We start from the raw sequence: 14,260 nt of genomic DNA on the forward strand, positions 1-14,260 counted from the left end.
CATGAAGTAGAATTTTTGTTAAGATTTCTATCAAAGATTCGGTAATATTGAAAAAAAATATTTTTTGTCATTTTGCTTTGAAACATGTTTAGAAAACTTTGCAAAATGAGTGAGGATTTATAACAAGCCTCACACTCATCCCGAAGCGTTTCACATCATGGACCTCACTTTTCCTAGGACGCGAGGTACGCATTGGAAAAATGCGACTCTTTAAATCGAATAAAATCTAATAGTTCAGAAGGAAATCACGTTGCATAAAACGCGATGTACTAATTAATGTAAAGAAGTCATAAAATCAATAAATTTGTACAAATATGGAGTTATTATTTTAAAAAGAACCTCGGAGCTAAAAATGGGTTAAGATTAATTTTAACTGAGTAATATAGGATGTTAAACGAAACATTTATGAAAATTTTTGAGGTTACAAGCGTAATTTTACAACTTATATTTCAATTGAAACTAATGTGAACACATATAAGAAATTGTAAACAGGGTACGATTTTTGTAAATAACTTAAACTGTTTTTACATTTTAATTTTAATACATAGTAGGGGAAATGAGAAATAGATGTTGCCTTCCATAATAAACGGATATCACCGAGCCATAGAAATATATGTTGCATTCCATAATAAACGGATATCGCCGCTAGAGAACGAAAAGAAAAACGTCTTCTTTCTACGTGCAGTTGATATTGAATGAAAAGAAAAAAGCTCAGAAGGTTTCTCAAAAGGTGACCGCATGGACCCAATTCTTAGAGGAATAGCTCGTAAAGCCCAAACAAAAATCTAGATGCCACTAAAAGATGATGCCTTAATATTGTTCTTGGTACATTCGGTACAAAATGCAAAGGAAAAAATGCAACACTGTTTCGAGAAGTATTCAAAGAAAATCCCCATATCCCACCAAAATAGGATGCATTTTTCAAACTATAAGTTTTTTTAGCAGGTTTCGCGAAGATGGTTTGGGTTGATTGAACAAGAGGAATTTAAGTAGGCAATAGTTGGGAATATCTGCTATTGGGGTCAGGAATATAAGACGCGAGGCACATCATATCAGATGATGCCACGACAGGAATATCAGGAACTCACACTTTGCAAAACGCGAGATTTTTTCCATGTCAATTCAAGTCAAGGATATTATCTGCAAGTCGTCCAAGTCCCTTCCACATCTCGTCAAACTTCTATTCTATTTAAAAAAAAAAAAAAACAAGACTTCTATTCCAATATGTATTTCAAGTAAATAGTGCTGAAAAGCAAAGTGCACACACAAAAGTTAAAGTAAATAAGGAAATTGATCAACATGCTCATTCTCACTCATAAGTTTATTTGACGATTCTTGATTATTACATAGTTTGAAGTCATTGTCATTTCATGTATATTTTGATCTTCATATCTGCAAAATCATATATATTTTCAGAGTATGTCAAGGAGAGGAACTGTTACTACTTTGGTATACTATGATAGCATAATTATGAGCGATGATTCTTTTGACATTGTCTTTAAGTCCGCACATACTGTGACAATGACCTTGCCAAAAAAATTAACTATAAGAAGATGATAAAATAAGTCAATAATGTTATTTCACATGGTCGCGAGAAAAAACTGAGCACGTTGAAGTATCGACTACCGACGTTGTTAGAACCACTAACATACAATATATGCAGCATTGATGATGATAGTGATGTGGACATGATAATCGATTGCCACATGCAATATTCATTAAGAGGGCCACTTGAGCTGTTTGTAGATTTTTCATATGATAATAATGCTACTGTTATGTCAAATTGATGACGTGATGATTTTGACTTCGATCCTAATATTCATTGTCCGACAACTAATTTACGTAGTGAAATGAACTTATTGAATGTTAATGCTTTGGGCAATGACGTTGGTGAATCATATTATTTGATGCCAAGGTGTTCTTGCGTTGCTAGCTTGGACTTTGACTTGAATCTGTAACATAGAACGTACAATTAAGAAGATTAAGCGTTTAACCCATTTGAAAATTTACCAACATCTATGTGGAGACATTCTTGTACTGGTGCCATCGACTTTGATCTTCGTAGTACGATTCATGATTGGTATCGTGATCGATATAAAGGTTCTACTCCTATTGTCCCCATAGTCAAAAACGCTAAACTATTCCAGTTTAATGTGAAGCATTTCGACGAAGAACCATTAAGGGAGATCGGTCTAGATAGTGACAATGTGGGCCCCTTCAATGAAAAGCCAGACGACCTTAACATGTTAGAGAGAATGAATGATTATGACATTCCACATGTTACACCTCTTGTTTCTTATTACTGGCAACCATCCTACTTTACAACAGTTAAGATGGAACCTTTAAATGCTCTCGACTTTCTAGAATTCCTGCATTTTGAGCAATACAACGAACATGGTGATGGTGAGTTCTATGTTGGAATGACATTTAGAACAAAAGAACTCATCCTGGCTACAATTAAGAACTATAATATACGTCGGTCGGTTACGTCGACCGTGAAAAAAATAGACGCGGATAAGTACATAGTTGAATGTGTCCACAAGTCCCTTGAAGAGACTGAACAACTTATGGAAGCTAACAACATACAAACAACCTCATGTATACACTGCCAATAGGCCAACTCAGGATCATCCTAACTTAGATGTTCACATCTTTTGTGATGCAGTCATACCATTGGTCAAAGTAAATCCACACATTATGGTTCCTAATTGTATTGTTGCAATCACATCTCAGTACAGCTACACTGTTAACTACCATAAAGAAAGGTAAGAAAATGGCCAATGGGAAGAATCGTACAAAGAGTTGCAGCCATGGCTAAAACTGATGAATAAATACATATTGGGAATGTTCATCAAACTGGAAAATATGTTGGCGTATGAAAACGACCGTGTCGTACAAGGTGCATGCAAATTTCACAGGCTATTTTGGATATTTTTGTAGTGTGTTAATATATTTCAGCATTGTAAGCCGATGGTTCAAATCAACGACACTTGGTTGTACGAAAGATATACATAAATAATGTTGTTGGCAGTGGAAAAGGGTGAAAATAGGAAAACAATTCTCATCGCATTCGCAATAGTTGAAAAGGAAGATATAGACTCTTGTTAATTATTCTTCAAGTACTTGTACAAATATGTTCTATCACATGTCTTGCAATAGTGTCCTACTGAGATATGTCTTATTTCAGACAGAGGCGCAGGGATTAGATACGCAATCGAGCATATGGGATCGTCATGGAAGCCTAATTGTATTTATCACCGATATTGTTTACGTCACATTGTCGCAAATTATTTGTAGAAATTTAGGAACGAAGATGAACGTATAATGGTACTTCGAATGGGTAAGAATCTCAATTGATTTGGATTCATATATTTTTTTCATTTATTATTTATAATTAACTGTTGCATTTTCAATGGGTAGGCCACTCGAATTTTGCATGCGAGGTTAACAAGTTGTTTTAAGAACTAAGACACATGAATCAAGAAGGCTACAACTGCCTTGCTAAAATCCCAAGGGAAAAATTACTTCGATCATTTGATAGGAGTAGACGATATGGTCACATGACAATAAACTTGACTGAAGCAATCAATTTATCACTGAAAGAGAGTGCGACATTTGCCTATCACTTTCATTGTCAAAGCGACATATTATCGTTTGACAACTATATTTGCAACCTTGGGAAGGAAAACAGATGAATGGATTATAGGTGGTCACAAAATCCACCCAGACCTCCATAAAAAATTGCAAGCCTTTCTACAACACTCAAACGCGATGAGTGCGATATACGTCTCTCGCGAATAAAATCAATTTCATGTTTCAGAATATTCCAGGCCATTCAACGGCATACATCATATCGCATACATCATCAATTTGCATGACAGAACATACGAATGCAGAGTATTCCAAACATTTAAATATTTGTGTCTTCATGTAATTGTTGCTTGCTCCTCTGTAATGATTGACTACGTGCAGTTCGTTGATCACGTGTACTTATTGGAAACCATATCTAATGTGTATCGGTACAAGTTTACTCCGATTGGAAGCGAAAGAAATCCGGAAGCAGTTGATGATGAACCTACAATATGTTCAGATTTTGTACTACAACACCAAAAAATAGACCGTTCACGATCAAAAAGGATTTATTGTGACGAAGATTTGTTCGACCATCGAGAATGAATCGAACAGCCGAAGCTTTGTAGTATTTGTAGGAATCTCGGGCACTCAAAAAACAAATGTCCTAATCGATCACGCCTTAATCTCGTTTAGTTTGTTAGCGTCTTTTCATGCGAAAAACCAATCTTTAAAACCATTTTGAACTCGATTTTCCCCCCGATTATAATCTCTCGTGTGTGTTGACATTACACTCAATCAAAAAATCAGTTACAATACTACACCTCTACTCTTAGAAATTATACAATTTTTTAGATTAACTACTTGAAAAAATCCATTGAATATGCTTACCCAACCATTTTGCCATTTCCTTCAGGCACAAAACAAGCTTTGGAAGCATTTTCAACCCGATTTTTAACCCGCTTGCGATATCTCGTATGTCTTCATTGTTGAAAGTTGACAATCGTTGCTAGCTTTCTAGATGGCCAGCTAAATTACAAGATTAGTCCCTAAACCAGATTCGACTATAAATACCCTAAGCTTTAACTATAAATATCCTAGACCATTTAGCCATTGTATTTTTAGGGAAATTACAAGATTAGTCCCTAAGCTTCAACTATAAATACCCTAGCCCATTTAGCTTCAAAATCATCTCAAATTATTTCTTTCTCCCAATACTAGAGAGTTTCTTGTGAGTAGTGAGTGTTTTGTAAACACTTGTAAATTTTCTCTCTTAGTAAAAGATCTGCAGCAATCTGGATACGTAAGCACAATTGACTGAACTCTGTTATTAATTTCGGGTATTATTTTTTCCGTTTTTTATTTCGCATTCTCAGTAATATGGTTATAGGGAAATTACTCATTCTCGGTTTATTTCCCAACAACTGGTAATCAAAACTTTTGGTTGTGAATTTTGTTAATTTTTTGCGAGGTTACTATTCATTACTATTCACGTGAATGGTAATTTTCATGAATAATGAAATTTTGTCGGCGATACGAATTTGTTGACGAATGTGTTCTAATACACGGTGGTTCGCAAGAATTGTCAGAAACGATCCAAACGAAGCCAGATTCGAGTGGGAGCGATGGTTGCAGACGAAGGGAAGGTGAAAATTGAGAAGTTCGAAGGTACGGAATTTGGCTTTTGGAAGATGAAGATTGAAGATTTTCTGTACCAGAAAAATCTATATCAACATCTCTCAGGAAAGAAACCAGAGGGCATGAAGAATGAAGACTGGGCTCTTCTCGACAAACAAGCCCTCGGAGTTATCCGACTGACGTTGTCCCGCAATGTTGCTTTCAGCATAGCAAAGGAAAAGACCACGGCGGGTTTTATGGCGGTTCTCTCCAGTATGTATGAGAAGCCATCAGCCTCAAACAAAGTTCACTTAATGAGACGATTATTCAATTTGCGGATGGCGGAAGGGGCATCAGTGGCTCTACACCTGAATGAACTCAACACAATCACAACCCAGTTGAGTTCCGTGGAAATTGAATTCGATGATGAAGCTCGAGCTTTAATTCTCTTATCATCTCTACCAGACAGTTGGAATGCTACTATTACAGCAGTCAATAGCTCGTCGGGAAACAACAAATTAAAATTCGACGATGTTCGAGATTTGGTACTAAGCGAAGAAATTCGACGGAGAGAATCGGGTGAAACATCAACCTCCTCATCCTTGCACACGGAGTCCAGAGGGAGAACTTCAGAAAGAAATTCAAATTGTGGTAGATCCAAATCCAGAACGGGAAAATCAAGAACGGGAAAAAAAGATTTTACCTGTTATAACTGCGGCAAGAAGTGTCATTTTAAAAGAGATTGTCGAGCACCGAAGAAAAATACTGGCGCACAGGAATCTGCAAACGTGACAGAGGAGACAAGTGATGCCATGATTCTAAGCGTTAACAGTCCAATTGAATCATGGATCTTGGATGCAGGGGCATCTTTCCACTCCACCCCGTGCCGAGAAATTGTGGAGAACTATGTCAGTGGTGATTTTGGGAAGGTTCATCTAGCTGATGATGAAACCTTGAAGATTGTCGAAAAATGAGACATCCAACTAAAGTTGCCAAACCAGACCACCTGGACGCTGAAAGGAGTGAGACATATTTCTGGCCTCAAAAGAAATATGATTTTTGTAGGACAACTTGATGGAGAATGTTATTGTACAACCTTTTTAGGCTGTGAATGGAAGATTACTAAAGGAGCACTCGTCATTGCTCATGGTAAGAAGACTGATACTCTCTATGTAACCTCAAACTTAGAGAATATCATTATTGCAGCAGATGCTGATGGAAAATCAAACCTATGGCACCAAAGGCTTGGTCATATGAGCGAGAAAGGGATGAAGACACTTTTGTTAAAAGGGAAGATGTCAGATCTAAAGAATGTAGATGTCGGACTATGCGAGGATTGCATCTTTGGCAAACAAAAGAAATTCAGTTTTGCAAAGATTGGTAAAACACCCAAGGCTGAAAAGTTAGAGTTGGTTCATACTGATGTATGGGGATCATCTCTAGTTCCATCTCTTGCAGGCTCATTATATTATGTCACCTTCATCGATGATTCTACAAGGAATGTGTGGGTTTATTTTTTGAAGAAGAAATTAGAAGTCTTTGATATCTTCAAAAAATGGAAGGCCATGGTGGAAAATGAGACTGGTTTGAAAGTCAAACAGTTGATGTCTGACAATGAAGGAGAGTACAGAAATCGTAAATTCAGAGATTTCTACGCAAACAATGGGATCAAGATGGAGACAACAGTTCCCATGACACTGCAGCAGAATGGCATAGTAGAGGGCATGATTTGAACTCTGAATGAACGTGCCAAAAGTATAAGGATACATACCGAATTACCCAAATTTCTATGGGCTGAAGCTATCAACACTGCAGCTTACCTGATCAACTGTGGGCCCTTAGTTCCTTTGGATGACATAATGCCAGAGGAAGTTTGGAGCAAGAAAGAAATAAACCTTTCACACTTAAGAGTATTTGGTTGTATTTCTTATGTACACATAGATTCTGCTGAAAGAAGTAAACTTGATGCCAAGTCCAACAAATGTGTCTTTGTTGGTTATGGTGGTGATGAGTTTGGTTATCGATTTTGAGACTATGAAAATTGGAAGATCATCAGAAGCAGAGATGACATTTTCAATGAGAATGTGATGTACAAAGACAGGGCAACCATAGAATCAATTAGCTCCAATATCGAAGCTGAAACAAAGGAATTTGCTGAGTTCGAGGAGATTTCTGGAAATGATGTTCAAATCAGTCCTGAAGCAGTTCAAGAAGAACCAGGTACACCAGAACTGAGACATTCCTCCAGAATTCCTAAACCAACCCAGCGTTATTCGCCTTCTTTGCACTACTTATTGCTGACTGACAATGGTGAACCAGAGTGCTATGATGAAGCAATGCAAGTGGAAGATTTAGTCAAGTGGGAGTCTTCCATGAAAGATGAGATGGACTCATTTATGTCAAATCAAACGTGGAAATTAGCAGAATTACCACCAGGCAAGATAGCACTCCAAATCAAGTGGATTTACAGGATCAAAGAAGAGAATGATGAGAGCAAACGCTACAAAGCGAGATTGGTTGTCAAAGGTTTTCAGCAAAAAGAATGTATTGACTATAATAAAATTTTCTCTCCATTCATAAAACTATCTACAATCAGACTGGTTTTGAAAATTGTAGCTGCAAAAAATCTACATCTTGAGCAGTTAGATGTAAAGACAGCTTTCCTTCATGGTGATTTGGAGGAAGAAATCTATATGAGGCAGCCAGAAGGCTTCATAGAAGCAGGCAAGAAAAACCTGGTATGCTGGTTGAAGAAGAGCTTGTATGGTTTAAAACAAGCTCCTAGACAGTGGTACAAAAAGTTTGATAGTTTTATGAGTAGCAGTGGTTTTACCAGATGCCAAGCAGATCATTGTTGCTACATTAAGAGGTTCGACAATAGCTTCATTATTTTATTATTGTACGTTGATGACATGCTCGTTGCAGGCTCAGACATGCAAGAGATTATAAACTTGAAGCAAAAATTGTCGAAGCAGTTTGCTATGAAGGATCTGGGCATTGCAAAGCAGATTCTTGGGATGAGGATCAAGAGAGACACAAAGTCGGGGACTTTGATGTTATCACAGGCTGAGTACATCAATAAAGTACTCTCCAAGTTCAACATGCAAGATACTAAACCAGTAAGTACACCTTTAGGTGTTCATTTTAGACTCTCCAAAGAATAATCGCCAAAGACAGAGGAAGAACATGCACACATGGTGAGGGTGCCGTATGCCTCAGCAATTGGAAGTCTAATGTATGCCATGGTTTGTACAAGACCAGATATTGCTCATGCAGTGGGAGCTGTTAGCATGTACATGAATAATCCAGGCAATGTACACTGGGAAGTTGTCAAATGGATCCTCAGATATCTGCGGGGTACTACAAACAAAGCATTTTGTTTTAAAAGTGGAGATATGATACTGAAAGGCTATGTAGATGCTGACTTAGCCGAAAATATTGACATCAGAAGAAGCACTACAGGGTATGTCTATACTCTAGGAGGAACCGCAGTGAGTTGGGTTTCTCAACTACAGAAGATAGTTGGTCTCTCCACAACTGAAGCAGAATATGTCGCTGTTACGGAAGCCAGCAAGGAGATGATCTGACTCCAAAGTTTCTTGGAAGAGTTAGGAAAGAAACAAGAAAACAATATCTTATATTGTGACAGTCAAAGTGCTATACATCTAGCGAAGAATCCGTCTTTTCATTCCAGGACGAAACACATATAATTGCGATATCATTTTATCCGATCTCTTTTGGAAGATGGGATTTTGAAACTTGAAAAGATCAGTGGAGCTCAAAATCTGGCAGACATGTTGACAAAGACGGTGACCACAGAAAAACTGAAGTTGTGTTCAGCTTCAGTTGGCATGCTAGAGTAACAAGACTAGAAAAGCTGTTGCATTGATCGAAGTGTGAAGACAGATTAAAATCAGTCTTCAAGTGGGAGATTGTTGAAAGTTGACAATTGTTGCTAGCTTTCTAAATGGCCAGCTAAATTTCTTCAAATTGGACGGCAAATTGGACGGCAATTTTGAATTCAAAGTGGGCAGCCAACATCTGTTGAAAATGGTAATGGATAAATCATACATTAAATTACAAAATTAGTCCATAAGCTTCAACTATAAATACCCTAGCCCATTTAGCTTCAAAATCATCCCAAATTATTTCTTTCTCCCAATACTAAAGAGTTTCTTGTGAGTAGTGAGTGTTTTGTAAACACCTGTAAATTTTCTCTCTTAGTAAAAGATCTGCAGCAGTCCGGACACGTAAGCACAATTAACTTAACTCCATTATCAATTTTGGGTATTATTTTTCCGTTTTTTATTTCGCATTCTCACTGATCTGGTTATAGGGAAATTACTCGTTCTCGATTTATTTCCCAACATCCATATTTATCTCAACTGAAAGAAAAATTCAAATACTACGCCTCTAATATTTTAACTGTCCAAAATTTTGAGATTAAATACCCGAACATGCCTATTAGCACATGAGATTTTTGCTGGAAAATAAAGACCTCACATTTTGGACAATGTGAGGTAACTTGGATACCATCACTTGCGAATTTCTCGCGACGGTTCATTTTCTCGTGAACCTCTCTTTATGCAAAACGTGAGGTATTAAATACCAATATTAAATTACATCCTCCAGAAAGGTCTGCGACATCACACGTTCCTCGCACCATGTGGAATGCGAGACACGTTCTCGCAGTGAATAGGACGCGAGATAGTCCTACTTGTACAGTTTGGGGGCTTTTTTCGAACAAATTTACTAAGAGGATTACTATTAAAAAAATTAATAGTGGTTTTTAATATAATATTGCCACGTTGGCAGCCTCGTTCTTTTTTTTATGCACTACCTTTTGTGGACTTACTTAAGGACTCTGTATATATATATATATATTATATATATTAATCCAAGTTATAAACATGGAAGAATTCCAAATATTTGTCAGCATCATATGAAAGATGGAATCAAAGCGGGTGGGAAGCTATATATGAAAAGGGGTGCTTCAGATCTCTTCAGACCAGTTTTTGTAGAGTTAGATTTCAGACGAAAAGAAGAAGCAAAGAATGGCAGTGATGAAGTTTAGCTGGGGATCAATTATACCAAGATGTTCAAAGGGTATCGAGAACGAGGAACCAGAAGAACCCAAGGCTAAGAAGGAAGATTCAATGCGCGCTTCTTTTGGGCGGCTGGCAATGTTGGACCTAAGCTATCCAGGCTCGATGCTGTGCTCGATGCTGTCCGAGGATCTTTCCACATCGCTCGTCGGTTCCAATCTCAATGTCTTTACGCTCGAGGAGCTAAAGGTGATAACACAGTGCTTTTCATCCGCTAATTTCCTCGGCGAAGGTGGGTTCGGACCGGTTCATAAGGGGTTCATTGATGATAAGCTTAGGCCTGGTTTAGAAGCTCAGCCTGTTGCTGTTAAACTCCTGGATTTAGAAGACTGTCAAGGACACAGAGAGTGGCTGGTTAGTAATCCTTTTCCCCTCTCTGTGTGTGTTCAATGAATTTCCAAATGCTTGAAAGATTGAAATTTTGTTTCATTAATTACAGACCGAAGTGGTGTTTCTTGCACAATTGAGCCATCCGCAGCTGGTGAAACTTATTGGATATTGTTGTGAAGAAGAACATAGGCTACTTGTGTATGAATATATGCCCGGGGGAAGCCTTTCTTTAGAAGTATGTTCTGTCTAAAATTTACCTGTTTCTTTTTTTTTAAATGTTTTATTTTGTATATTAAAGCGATGTCCAAATTGTGTTGCAGAGTATTCGGTGCCCCTTCCATGGTCGGCGAGGATGAAAATAGCTCTTGGAGCTGCCAAGGGTCTTGCTTATCTCCGTGACGCTGAAAAACTAGTCATATATCGAGATTTTAAAGCTTCAAACGTCTTGTTGGACTCTGTAAGATCTTGTCTCATTTTAGAACTGAATCATCGGAGTTTCGCTTGCCTCGTTCACTAATATGTTCTTGTTTTTACTCAGGATTATACTGCTAAACTTTCAGATTTCGGCCTGGCAAAAGATGGCCCTGAAGGGGATGAATCCCATGTTTCAACCAGGGTAATGGGGACCCAAGGATATGCTGCCCCTGAATACATCATGACAGGTTAGAAAAATTCAATCCATGTTCATGTTCTGATTCTATTTCTTATGTTTGAAAACACTGATGGTCTCTGTTGTTGTTGTTTAGGTCACTTGACGGAGATGAGTGATGTTTATAGTTTTGGGGTTGTACTATTGGAGCTGCTAACGGGGAGGAGATCTTTAGACAAGAGCCGGTCTCCCAAGGAACAGAACTTAGTCGAGTGGGCTCGACCGATGTTGAGTGAACCTAGGAGACTTGGTCGGATAATGGACCCCAAGCTCGAAGGGCAATACTGGGAGATGGGTGCTCGAAAGCTGCATTGGCTTATCAATGCATTAGTCACCGGGCGAAACAAAGGCCCAAAATGAGTGAAGTGGTTAAGATTTTGGAGCCGCTTCTGGACTATGAAGACACCTCGGTTGGAACCTTTGTTTATACGATCCCAACCCAAAGTGGTTCGCCACCAAAGGAGGTCAAGGACACTAAGGAATGTGAAGCTAAATCCGAGGTAAAGAAAGAAAATGACCATCATCATCGTCAAAGGAACAAGAAAGACCGCCACGGACGTAACCATCGGAGTAAATCGTCGAGCATGTCTTCAGTTCACTCGGAAAATGACGCATTCAAACAAAATACTGAAAATGGCTCCAATTCTCCTCTGCACCATAAGTCTAGGGAAGAACACAAAATGGACTAGATGAACCGTATTGCACATTGTAAATATTGCCTTTGGATTTACCTACTGATAAATGTTGAAAGCGTAAGTTTCTTTTGAGAGCAAAGATGTTTTCAATAAGGCTTATTTAAGGAAATAGTAAAAAATAGTTAAAGCCATTTCTAATAAAATACAAGAATAATGTAAAAAAAAAACGTATGCATTTACGTAGATATATATATGAACACAAACACAAGTCCATGAATAACTCTAAATTCTTAATTCCAGATATTCAATGAAAAATATAATATCTAATCAACGTGAGATCTTGCGTTGTCAACAAATTTTACATTATTTTGTATAAATAGTTAAATGGCTAATCACTGGCTAAAGTTGATGAAGAAAAGGCAGATAAGGTTTGATACAGCTAAGGCGGATAGATCAACTCTCCTTTAAACTAATACTTGCCTAATTCAATCATTAGCGTTGTAGCCAAAGTTAAGTTATGGGGGCAGAGCATTTGGCAATAAATTTCCTTCCTACTAAAAGCTAAATGGATGCATTTTTCTTAGACATTGAAACCGTCGGCTAAGGAAAAAAAATGTAACGTCGCCCGAAATATTCGAGCTCTCGCGAGGAAACCCCATGTACTTAGCAGCCATACGCCTTAACCACTCGGCCAAAGCGACTCGTTGCATCTAGGGGTATAATAAAGTTACCTGACCCTTGACTTACATATCTAACAATTCTCGGAATTTGTGATCCTTAATCTCGGATTAAGACGTCTGTGATTAAGGAAAAGGACAAACTACATAAATAGTCACAAATTTTTAGGGAACTTACATTTTGGTCACCTAACTTTAAAACTTGTTATACAGTATGTGAACTTTTAGTTCATTTTCAGTAAGGTCTCTGACGTTAATTTTTGTTAGTTTTACTTGATGTTATCTCTCTTCTTCTTCGTATTCTTCTTCTTGACATAGAGATTGTCAATATGTATGAAAACTAACAGGAATTAATGTCAGGGACCTTATTAAAAATGAACTAAGAGTTCAGTGACTGTATTGCAAGTTTTTGTTGACTAAAATGCAAGCATCCTAAAGATTTGGTGACTATTTACGTAGTTTACCCTAAAGAAAAAATCACATTTAGGTGTTGATATGATTCAACTACCGATGCTTTTTGTTGGGCCAGAGAAACGCATCACACCACGTGCATAAAAGTAGTCGCAAAAAAAAAAAAAACAGGGAAACACCAAGGGGAACCTTCTCATTCCTCACATAAACTCCCATGTGAAATATCAATAATATTTTTTAAAATATTTAATACAACAAATATACATATAAGAATCTAGGCTTAATACCAAAACAAGTGACCAAATTATAACTAAATTCTCGAATAGGTACCTAAACTATTTATTAACTCATCTAGATGTTTAACGTTATAAACATTACTCATTTAGGTGCATGTGTCGTCAACGACGTTAATTTTTCCGTTAAGTGACATTTGAAATAACTCCAAAACTTTGAAAACATTCATTTCAACCCCTAAACTCACGACGATCATCGCCCTTTGCCATCGACGAAGCTCCACCTGACCTCATCCCTAGCGACTGAACCCCCATGAAATCGTGACCTATTGACAGCCATCGACGATGAATCGACATTTTATACTCCACAAATCTTAGGATGAAAATCGTGATCCCACGCGATATTGATGGCAATTACGATGGTGTATAACTAGGAGGATGGCATCAGATGGGTCAAAAAATAGTTTATGTACCTATTCGAGAGTTTAGGTATAATTGGGCACTTAGTTTGATATTAAGCCAAGAATCTACCAAGATTTTAATTCACTATTTTCATATATATGTTGAATATTGAAAAACATAAAAAGTTGGAGCCACACTAGCAGCTTTTGCAAGTTGCAACTGCATAGGCCCCGGCTCACTTCTTTTGTAATTCTCATTAACCTTTTTCTTTCTTTAATTATTGGTCTCAAATGATTATGTTATATGTGAGACCCCATAAACCATGATTTAATCCTGCAAAGTAATTGAGGCTTGGGGCCAAACTCACAAGCCTCCATGATTATAATCATTATTAAACTCTCGTCAAATACTGTGTTTAAGGCTAAAGTATTGAACATTATCTTGTTTTTAGAACTAATTACACTCACGAGCATGTATCACTCTTTCTTAATTAGTTTTTTCCTGCACTTCCTAGTGTTAGTGGATCATTCGTCTTTGGCCACTTATACGTACGTATTTGTGTGTGCGTATGTTAATTACAGGTCAGCTTCCATGACCATCGGCTCATGTCATGTAATATAATACCTAATTT

At 37.5% G+C, this 14,260-nt stretch overlaps 1 pseudogene; it reads left to right on the forward strand.

The window, feature by feature from the left end:
• Nucleotides 1-10,226: 10,226 nt before the first annotated feature.
• LOC120169276 lies at nucleotides 10,227-12,023 on the forward strand (annotated as a pseudogene).
• The last annotated feature ends 2,237 nt before the right edge of the window (nucleotides 12,024-14,260 follow it).

The sequence above is a fragment of the Hibiscus syriacus genome, unplaced genomic scaffold, assembly GCF_006381635.1.
Source record: "Hibiscus syriacus cultivar Baekdansim isolate YM2019G1 unplaced genomic scaffold, ASM638163v2 tig00111758_pilon, whole genome shotgun sequence".
In the NCBI taxonomy this organism is placed as follows: Eukaryota; Viridiplantae; Streptophyta; class Magnoliopsida; order Malvales; family Malvaceae; genus Hibiscus; species Hibiscus syriacus.